Source organism: Dysidea avara, chromosome 12 (assembly GCF_963678975.1).
Source record: "Dysidea avara chromosome 12, odDysAvar1.4, whole genome shotgun sequence".
In the NCBI taxonomy this organism is placed as follows: Eukaryota; Metazoa; Porifera; class Demospongiae; order Dictyoceratida; family Dysideidae; genus Dysidea; species Dysidea avara.
The window spans coordinates 18867948-18879827 of NC_089283.1; positions in this window are offsets into that span (position 1 = coordinate 18867948).

Consider the following 11880-nt stretch of genomic DNA (forward strand, 5'->3'; position numbering starts at 1 on the left):
TGGCGGCCAAGGAATGGCTGTGATGGTAGATTAATGGTAAAAATTTTAATAACAACAATTCAGGTGAATTTTTGTGCCACTTGGTCTTGGCAAAAAATTCACCTAAATTGCCGTTATAAAATTTTTACCGTTAACCTACCATCACAGCCATTTCTTGGCCGCCACCTTGGATTTCACATCTTTTTTCACCATAGCCTTTTTGAGGGCCACACTCTTTTTTTACAGCTTGGCTGTTTTGGATTAGATTTCATTTCTTTTTGTATTTGTATACCCCAAACCCGGCCTATGGCCAGCTTTGGGACTTTTTTAAACTGTCTTTTTTCTTTACCACAGGAAGAAGAAAAGGTGAAGCAGACGTACTTTAAATATTTCTGATTTTATCAGTAAATGTACAAATTATATATATAATACATATATTTATCACAGAACTCTCCATGGTGGTTTCTTTGTAACTAAACACTCTACAAGGTGACTTCTTCTTGCTGCTCTCTCTACAGGGTGAATGTTTGTAGCTGAACAATCTACAAGGTAACTTCTTCTAGCTGATCTATCTACAGGGTGATTTGTTTGTAGCTAAACTATCTACAAGGTAACTTCTTTTAGCTGATCTCTCTACAGGGTGATTTGTTTGTACTGTAGCTGAATTCTGTGCAGGTGATTTGTTTGCAGCTGAGCTCTTTACAGAATCGTTTCTTTGTAGCTGGACTCTCCACAAGGTAACTTCTTCTAGCTAATCTTTCTACAGGGTGATTTGTTTGTAGCTGAACTCTCTACAAGGAAACTTCTTCTAGCTGATCTCTCTACAGGGAGATTTGTTTGTAGCTGAACTCTCTACAGGTGATTTCTTTGCAGCTGAACTCTCTACATGATGGTTCTTTGTAGCTGAACTCTCTACAAGGTGACTTCTTCTAGCTGATCTTTCTACAGGGTGATTTGTTTGTAGCTGAACTCTCTACATGATGGTTTCTTTGTAGCTGAACTCTCTACAAGGTAACTGATGTCTCTACAAGGTCACTAGTTTGTAGCTGAACTCTCTACGTGGTGGTTTCTTTGTAACTGAACTCTCTACAAGGTGACTTTTTCTAGCTGATCTTTCTACAGGGTGATTTGTTTGTAGCTGAACTCTCTACAAGGAAACTTCTTCTAACTGATCTCTCTACAGGGAGATTTGTTTGTAATTGAACTCTCTACAGGTGATTTCTTTGCAGCTGAACTCTCTACATGATGCTTTCTTTGTAGCTGAACTCTCTAAAAGGTGACTTCTTCTAGCTGATCTTTCTACAGGGAGATTTGTTTGTAGCTGAACTCTCTACAGGTGATTTGTTTGCAGCTGAACTCTCTACATGATGGTTTCTTTGTAGCAAAACTCTCTACAAGGTAACTGATGTCTCTACAAGGTCACTACTTTGTAGCTGAACTCTCTATATGGTGGTTTCTTTGTAACTGAACTCTCTACAAGGTGACTTCTTCTAGCTGATCTTTCTACAGGATGATTTGTTTGTAGCTGAACTCTCTACAAGGAAACTTCTTCTAGCTGATCTCTCTACAGGGAGATTTGTTTGCAGCTGAACTCTCTACAGGTGATTTGTTTGCAGCTGAACTCTCTACATGATGGTTTCTTTGTAGCTGAACTCTCTACAAGGTAACTTCTTCTAGCTGATCTGTCTACAGAGAGATTTGTTTGTAGCTTAACTCTCTACAGGTGATTTGTTTGCAGCTGAACTCTCTACATGATGGTTTCTTTGTAGCTGAACTCTCTACAAGGTAACTTCTTCTAGCTAATCTTTCTACAGGATGATTTGTTTGTAGCTGAACTCTCTACAAGGAAGCTTCTTCTAGCTAATCTCTCTACAGGGAGATTTGTTTGCAGCTGAACTCTCTACAGGTGATTTGTTTGCAGCTGAACTCTCTACATGATGGTTTCTTTGTAGCTGAACTCTCTACAAGGTAACTTCTTCTAGCTGATCTGTCTACAGAGAGATTTGTTTGTAGCTTAACTCTCTACAGGTGATTTGTTTGCAGCTGAACTCTCTACATGATGGTTTCTTTGTAGCTGAACTCTCTACAAGGTAACTTCTTCTAGCTAATCTTTCTACAGGATGATTTGTTTGTAGCTGAGCTCTCTACAAGGAAGCTTCTTCCAGCTGATCTCTCTACAGGGAGATTTGTTTGCAGCTGAACTCTCTACAGGTGATTTGTTTGCAGCTGAACTCTCTACATGATGGTTTCTTTGTAGCTGAACTCTCTACAAGGCAATTTCTTTTAGCTGATGTCTCTACAAGGTCACTAGTTTGTAGCTGAACTCTCTACTTGATGGTTTCTTTGTAACTGAACTCTCTACAAGGTGACTCCTTCTAGCTGATCTTTCTACAGGGTGATTTGTTTGTAGCTGAACTCTCTACAAGAAAACTTCTTCTAGCTGATCTCTCTACAGGGAGATTTGTTTGTAGCTGAACTCTCTATATGATGGTTTCTCTGTAGCTGAACTCCCTATAAGGTAACTTCTTTTAGCTGATGTCTCTACAAAGTCACTAGTTTGTAGCTGAACTCTCTACATGATGGTTTCTTTGTAACTGAACTCTCTACAAGGTGACTTCTTCTAGCTGATCTCTCTACAGGTGATTTGTTTGCAGCTGATTTCTCTACATGATGGTTTCTTTGTAGCTGAACTCTCTACAAGGTAACTTCCTCTATTGATCTCTCTATAGGGCGATTTGTTTGTAGTTGAACTCTCTACATGGTAGTTTCTTTGTAGCTGAACTCTACAAGGTGATTTCCTCTAGCTGAACTATCTCTTTCCATAGTTGCATGAACTCCCTACAAGGTAACTTCTTCTAGCTGATCTCTCTACAGGGTGAATTGTTTGTAGCTGATCTCTCTACAGGGTGAATTGTTTGTAGCTGATCTCTATACAGGTTACCTGTTTCTAGCTGATCTCTTGAATTCTCTTCAGGGTGACTGCTCTATTAGAGTATCTCGATCTAGCACTTTTGCTGCACCAAGTTGGATTTCGTGTTATAACTCCGTGGCTTTAAGTCTGATTCTTCTACACCATTGAAGAGCCTTTCTAAGATGATTACTCCATCTATACAGTGATTTTCAAAGCATTACCCCAAGCGGTTTATCTGGTAGGCGTGGCAAGTAATCGTTTTTTATTAGCTAATCTCGATTGCGTAATTGTTACACACTGTTGGTTTTTCGTTGTATCTTCCTGGTTTTTAGCTCGATTTCTTTCAAACCACAAAAGGTTTGAGGTTCAATAGTTAACCTATTCACCCGCCGATTTTTAGCTTCTTCCCATACGCGGTTTACCCTGTAGGCGTGACAACATATTGGTGTTATTTTTCGTGAATAATCGATCATAACTCTTTTCCTGTTCATCGTATCTTAGCCAAACTTGGTACGGAGATGCGCCTTTATACCCCGCTTCAGTGTACCAAATTTCAAGGCAATCGAATATGGCGTTCGCGTTTTATAGCAGTTTTTGTAAGTGTGCGAAAAGAGGAAGAAAAATAAGAAGAAAAAAAAACGAAGAAACTAAGCCAATTTTTGAAGTCGAATATCTCGGGAACGCTTGAAGCGATTTCGCTCAAATTTGGAATGTGGAGTGCTGAAGGTGGAGGGAGTGTCCACAGCAAAAATCGTCTTGTTCCATCAAGGCAGCACAGAGCTACGGAGGTGCGAAAATTGCGTTTTCTTTCTTCCTGTCAATATACTCACGGGTGTTACGCTCCGGCTTCTTGGGCCGTACGACACATTACCGTGTGTCTTGATGAAGAAACTGTACTGTCTCTTCTATAATACTTTCCTTTACCGATGACACCAAATGTTTTAAGACTGTTGGAATTTGTTTGATCCATAAAAGATATCAACTTATTAGCTTACTAGACAAAATAATCGAGGTTTGACAGACAGGAATCTTGCATCTAAAACCAGTGTGTAGCTACATGTAATAGTTGGAACACAGGTATGAGGGCTTTACCTGATATGATGCCCAACAGCCGGCCGAGACATGCATATACGGCAAAAGTCCGAATGCCCCATGTTATAGCTAAATAACACTTCCGATCTGTATCAGGACTGACAGAGGGTTTCGTATGATGATGGTCTATGTCCTGGTGAAGTTTTGCTGACCACACCTGTCATGTATGCTCCTCACTAGCTATACCCAGAAACCAAAGGTGGCGCACCCAACTCATTTTGGCCAGAGCCGGCAACACAAAGCAATCGCTCCAAGTTTCCAATCTAGGCCTTTAGTAAACTCTGTAGTTTTTCCATTCCATAAACGATTCAATAGCACAGATAAAAATATCACCGAAATTTTATGTGGTATCTCTCTGTTCATCATAGTCAAATGTAGCCAGTATGTACCAGTTGCTGACCCCATAATAAAATCTTTTAGGCATGTATATACGTATCATGAACCATGGTAGTAGTTCATAATAAAGGGTGTGCCCCTGTTGTTTTTTTTGTTGCCAAAATCCCAATAGAACACTCACCTAAACACCACCTTAGAAAGCTCCCCCATCCACAAAAGAAATCTTAGAGGAAGAAGTATATATCCACTGAAAAATATGAAGTCAAATGAAACAATTAAAATACTTTTAAAAACTGCAATGTGCCATTTTGTTCATATTATTATGTTGTCACTGGTCTATGGGAAAATCTATTTACATTTTGGGGATAAAAACTTCTTTCCTGTGTTTTTCTTCATGTCCATGTCCTATTTTTAAATGCATATTGCAATGATAACACTATTCTTAAGCAAGTTTGCTTCTTGTACAATATTATCCTGGGCAATGAAGTGACAATTATGTTTTAATTTTACAAAAGATACTATTATGCGCTAGATCTTTATCACCTATTCTATTCAATTATAAACTAAATGTTTGCAATTTAACAACATCTAGTCAACACTCCTACCTTGGAATTTTATTAGACAATAAACTATCTTGGTCATCTCACATAAAAACACATGCAGCTGCTAAAGCTACCATAACTTTAAACTTTCTCAAATAAAACCTTAGTAGTTGCTCACCAGAAGTAAAAGCATCAGTTTATCTCACCATGATTCATCCTGTAATGGAATATGCTGTGGACCCGTACTATCATATCCAACACTTAAATAAAGTGCATGCAGCATAGAGCTGAAAGATGAGTTTTAAATGACTGTAGTAGATACAGTTCAGTCACAAATATGTTCAACAGCTTTCTTGGCCAAGTCTCTAAGTACGTCATAAGATATGTAGGTTGCAAACACTATTTAAAATCATCCACAATGAGTACCCTTTATCTATCCCATCCTACTATTTAGAAATGGAAAGAGCCACTGGACAATATCATCCTATATAGATGTTACATTCTTCCTACTTCATCCACCAACATATTCCAGCAGAGTTTTTATTTCAGATCAATTCGTGATTGGAACGCTTTGCCACCCAGATTAATTGATCATGATAGCGCTGACCAATTTAGTAATGAAATTCAGCAAATTTATAAATCCTAACTTCTGTATGCATGCAATCATTGTAACTATATTTGTAGTTGCTAAATTTTCCTTTTTCTTGAGTTAACCAGCACTGCATGAGTGCTGCCTGCTCAGTAATAATAATAAATAATAAAGAAGTAAATAAATGCAATTATTCTTCTTTGTGTCCCTGTGTTAACTGTATAATAAAACCTGTAAAACTCCTAATTTTGATCTCTTTAATATACATTTATTTATTATTTGCTTTGCAGCCTAGGCGTTGGAGACGGGGGGGTAGGAGGGCCATGGCCCCCCCACTTTTTTGGGACACTGTTTGCAAGAAAAGATCGAGATACTCTAATAGAACAGTCAGGATCTGGATACTCTAATAAAGCAGTCACAGTATTCAGAGAAGCAGTGTAGCAAATTACTTAGCTACGTACGTATGTGTAGTTATAAATAAGGAGATGTAATTGGTGGAGAGCAGCTATTTTCAGCAAGTTGTGACCTTTTTTTTTTTTTTTTTTGGTCTTCAACTTATAGCTGGCCTGGCCCCCTCACTCTTTGGCCTCCTCCACCGCCCCTGCTTTGCAGCACAGTACACACACAAGATATGCACAGTATAATCACTAGTAGTCGTTAAAATCTAGTGTATTCTGAAGGTCCAATAGCAACCAGTGCCAGTGCATGGCCAGGAGTAAGTAGTTATTTAAGATTAGCTACAGTTACTTATACTATACAAAACTCATCAAAGTGTAGCTATATATTAGGTTGTAATTTTGTAATTACTCATTAATTGTATAGCTAGCTAATGCAACTTCTGACCATAGGACCATTGTACCAGCGCTGTAAAACTTTTTAAATTAGAAAACTTTTTAAATTAGGGTTGTTTGAATAGTCACTATTCCAATAGGGACCAGAAAGAAGGCCACTATAGCCTGTGAAGCATGGAAAACTCTGTTAAAAATCTCAGACCAAGGATTGTTTTCTAAATTCAACAGAGATTTAGTAACATGTTTCTGTCTCCCTGCTACACAAGCTTTCAGTAGCCTTCTTTTGACACATGAGAAGTCATTGATGTTGTTTGAGTACTAGTTCCCAGGTTGTGTGGCTCCTCGGGTATTTGCCTAAACTGCAAGCTGTCTGTGGATCAAGTCACCACCTGGTCTGAAAATTTTCTGTATTCAGTAATGCACCTATCAATGTTAAGCCCCACTCCCCGTATGGGCAATGTCGGGCTTTATAGGAAAGGATTTGAAGTTAAGACTGTGCCTGAGGGGTGGGGGAATGAACAGACAGTGAAAAGTTCTTACTTGAGGCATGTGATAAAACTGAAACTCCGTGTCAAATTATCACGTCATAGGTGTGGGGATTTAACTTAACAATTTATCCCCAGGTTGGAGAATTTGACTGCCAAATCCCAGTATATCCCTATCCTCCCTGAGTGGAATTTAGCATTGATAGGTACACAACATGTTTCTGATTCCCTGCTACACAGGCTTTCATTAGCCACCTTCTGGGTCCCCATAGTGGGATAGTAACTAACTAAATAAATAAATAAATTTATATGGCTACTGCAAGCAATCATTGGGTGTAATTAGGCCAATGAAACTTGATCAGCAGTTTCGCGTCATCGCCCGCATGCTTTTTATACACCCGCATGGAATTTCATTATTGGTATTTCAGATCGAAATACTCTAATAGAGCAGTCACTTTTACTGTAATAGAGCAATCATGCTATACTATAATGGAAAAATCACTTGTTATAGATTAGTAACGTACTTTAGCTATTTAATGCAAGAGTATAATCAGTGTAGATCTCGCTGTTTTTTGGCAGAAATCTTCATGTTTGGATGGGTGTTGTACTTTTGGAAAAATAATGAATAATGAATAATAACCGCCCGCCCGCATCAAATTTTCAAAAATCTGAGCGAGAAACTGGTAATCAAGTTTCATTGGCCTTATCTAAATGGTATATAGCTTACCTGGAGGGGGGCACCACAATCATGGAAAGCTCTATAGATCTATTCATGGAAACCTCTATCAAGACACACGGTAGTGTGTCGTGCGGCCCAAGAAGCCGGCGTGCCACCCGTGAGTATATAACAGGAAGAAAGATCAAGACACACGGTAGTGTGTCGTGCGGCCCAAGAAGCCGGCGTGCCACCCGTGAGTATATTAACAGGAAGAAAGAAAACGCAATTTTCACACCTATGTAGCTCTGTGATCCCTTATCCGATTGGAACCAAATTTGCTAGAGAGGTGCCGGCCAGTAAGGGGAGTCTACACACCAAATTTGAAGACAATCGCTCCAGCCATTTCCGAGATACGAGCGAACAAATTTTCGTTTTAATTTCTTCGTTTTTTTCTTCTACTTCTTCATTTTGCACACTTCGCAAAATCCGCCATAAAACACGAATACGTGCTCGGATCAGACTAAAATTTGGCACAGTTAAAGGGCGCATTAAGGCGGATCTGTGTACCAACTTTGGTAGGAATCCGATGAACATTCATGGAGTTATGACCGATTATTTGCGTAAAATAAGGTCGAAGGTCTGTCACGCCTACAGGGTAAAATCCTTTGAGGAATCAGTTGAAAATTGCTATGTAGATGGAGCAACCATCGTAGGAGTGCCTTTTTGTGGTTTGAAAGGAATCGGGATAAAGACTACGGAGATATGACACAAAACCCGACCTGTGTCGAAATTACGCGATCGATTTTTATGAATAAAAAACTATTAGTTTTCGTGTCTATCAGGCAAACCGCTTAGAGCAATGAGCTGAAAATCAGTATGTAGCTGGAATAATCATCATAGAAAGTCCTTGCAGTAGTACAGAAGAATCGGATTACAAACCACTGAGTTATGATTCGAAAAGCAACTCCGTGTAGCAAATGCGAGATCGAGATACTCTAATAGAATAGTCACCCTAATAAAGCATTCAGCTGCATTTATAATTTACTCAATTATATTACATTGTAAATTATTCTGTAGGGAATTCAGTTACAAACAAGTCACCCTGTAGTCAGATCAGCCAGAAGAAGGTACCTAATAGAGAGTTCAGCTACAAAGAAACCATCATGTAGAGAGTTCAGCTCAAACAAATTGCCCTGTAGAGAGATCAGCTAGAAGAAGTTACCATGTAGAGAGTTCAGTTACAAAGAAACAATCATGCAAAGTGTTCAGCTACAAAAAAATCACCCAGTAGAAAGTTCCGCTATGAACAGATCACACTGTAGAGAGTTCAGTTAGAAACAAGTCATGTTGTAGAGAGATCAGCTAGAAGAAGTAACCTTGTAGAGAGTTCAGCTACAAAGAAACCACCATGTAAGAGAGTTCAGCTGCAAACAAATCACCTGTAGAGAGTTCAGCAGGAACAAGTCACCCTGTACAGAGATCAGCTAGAAACAAGTCACCCTGTAGAGAATTCAGCTAGAAGAAGTCACATTGTAGAGAGTTCAGCTACAAAGAAACTACCATGTAGAGAGTTCAGCTGCAAACAAATCACCCTGTAGAGAACTCAGCTACAAACAAATCGCCCTGTAGAAAGATCAGCTAGAAGAAGTTACCTTGTAGGGAGTTCAGCTATGAACAGATCACCCTGTAGAGAGTTCAGCTACAAACAAATCACACTGTAGAGAGTTCAGTTACAAAGAAACCAAAATGTAGAGAGTTCAGCTGCAAAAAAAATCAATCACTCTGTAGAGAGTTCAGTTAGAAAAAGTCACCTTGTAGAGAGTTCAGCTGCAAATAAATCACCCTGTAGAGAATTCAGCTACAAACAAATCACCCTGTAGAAAGATCAGCTAGAAGAAGTTACCTTGTAGGGAGTTCAGCTACAAAGAAACCACCATGTAGAGAGTTCAGCTGCAAACAAATCACCTGTAGAGAGTTCAGCTAGAAACAAGTCACCCTGTAGAGAGATCAGCTAGAAACAAGTCACCCTGTAGAGAGTTCAGCTAGAAGAAGTCACATTGTAGAGAATTCAGCTACAAAGAAACTACCATGTAGAGAGTTCAGCTGCAAACAAACACCCTGTAGAGAACTCAGCTACAAACAAATCGCCCTGTAGAAAGATCAGGTAGAAGAAGTTACCGTGTAGAGAGTTCAGCTGCAAACAAATCACCCTGTAGGGAGTTCAGCTAGAAACAAGTCACCCTGTAGAGAGATCAGCTAGAAACAAGTCACCCTGTAGAGAGTTCAGCTAGAAGAAGTCACATTGTAGAGAGTTCAGCTCCAAAGAAACTACCATGTAGAGAGTTCAGCTGCAAACAAATCACCCTGTAGAGAACTCAGCTACAAACAAATCGCCCTATAGAAAGATCAGCTAGAAGAAGTTACCTTGTAGGGAGTTCAGCTGCAAATAAATCACCCTGTAGAGAATTCAGCTACAAACAAATCACACTGTAGAGAGTTCAGCTACAAACAAATCACCCTGTAGAGAGATCAGCTAGAAGAAGTCACCTTGTAGAGAGTTCAGCTATAAAGAAACCACCATGTAGAGAATTCAGCTGCAAACAAACACCCTGTAGAGAACTCAGCTACAAACAAATCGCCCTGTAGAAAGATCAGCTAGAAGAAGTTACCTTGTAGGGATTTCAGCTACAAACAAATCACCCTGTAGAGAGTTCAGCTACAAAGAAATCATCATGTAGAGAGTTCAGCTGCAAACAAATCATCCTGTAGAGAGTTCAGCTATGAAAAGATCACCCTGTAGAGAGTTCAGCTAGAAGAAGTCACTTTTAGAGAGTTCAGCTACAAAGCAACCACCATGTAGAGAGTTCAGCTGCAAACACATCACCCTGTAGAGAATTCAGCTACAAACAAATCGCCCTGTAGAGAGACCAGCTAGAAACAAGTCAACCTGTAGACAGATCAGCTAGAAGAAGTTACCTTGTAGAGAGTTCATCAGCTGCAAACAAATCACCCTGTAGAGAATTCAACTACAAACAGATAACCCTGCAGAGAGTTCAGCTAGAGTCAAGTCACCCTGTAGAGAGAATCCTGTAAAGAGTTCATCTACATACAAGCAGATCATCCTGTAGAGAGTTCAGCTACATTTCAAGTCACCCAGTAGAGAGATCAGCTGCAAATTATCCTGTGGGGATTAATTGACATGTAATAAATATATGCTCTCTTTTTATATTATGAACTCTTGATATATGCATTATATATATAATCTGTACATTTACTGATAAAATCAGAATGAGTTAAAGTATTTATAAAATCTGCTTCATCTTTTTCTTTTTCCTGTGGTAAAGAAAAATATTTAGGTTAAAAAACCCCAAAGCTGGCCTATGAGACCAGCTTTGGGGTATACAAATACAAAAAGAAGTGAAATCTAATCAAAAACAGCCAAGCTGTAAAAAAAGGAGTGCGGCCCTTGAAAAGGCTATGGTGAAAAAAGATGTGAAATCCAAGGTGGCGGCCAAGAAATGGCTGTGATGGTAGGTTAATGGTAAAAATTTTAATAACGACAATTCAGGTGAATTTTGTGCCAATTGACCAAGCGGCACCAAATTCACCTGAATTGTCGTTATTAAAATTTTTACCATTAACCTACCATCACAGCCATTTCTTGGCCGCCACCTTGGATTTCACATCTTTTTTCACCATAGCCTTTTCAAGGGCCGCACCCTTTTTTTTACAGCTTGGCTGTTTTTGATTAGATAGATCTATCAGCTAGTTACACTTTAACGATAGACAAATTCTCACACCAGTATACTTTGCAACTGATGAACATGGGGTAGAAATTAGGGATACTTTCATTTCTTTGTCCTATTTTCTGTTTCACCTTATTGTCAGCCATACTGTAGTGTATAGGTTAATTTCAAGTCTCTGCGGCTTGTTAGGTCATTAGGTAATCCAAAGGCTGCAGCACATGTTGCTGTCCTGGCCACTGTAAAGTTCTAGTAATAGTAAATAATAACATGCAATAGTTCTATAGCGGCTGGCTGGCATGCTAGCCTGACGAACTCAGGTAGGCCGGCAACTTCCCAGCTCAACTGCACGTTCCACGATGAAGTAGCCATCGTTATATCCATTCATGCAGAGGCACATGTGTACTTCCCTATGTTAGGGTCCGCAATGCGAAAAATCGATATCCTCCAATCAACTACCTAACTATTGTCATGTGTTAGGCTAAGTGTAACTTGAATAACACCAGCGTGGCAGCCAAGTTTGTCACTTTCTTCTGGTAGAAAACGATACAAATGTCTTAAAATCACGTGATTTTTCGCTGCAGCGGTTCGTAGGGTTCCTCGTATGCCACGATATTCACTCTCAACATTGTTCAAGTAGTCTATCATCAACTCAAAGTATTGGTGGTTTGATTTTATTGGTCAGTTTCTGGTGGCAGCACTATCTGTGCAGCTTTTTGACGACAGACAAAATGTTTCTTCCTCTGGAGCACAG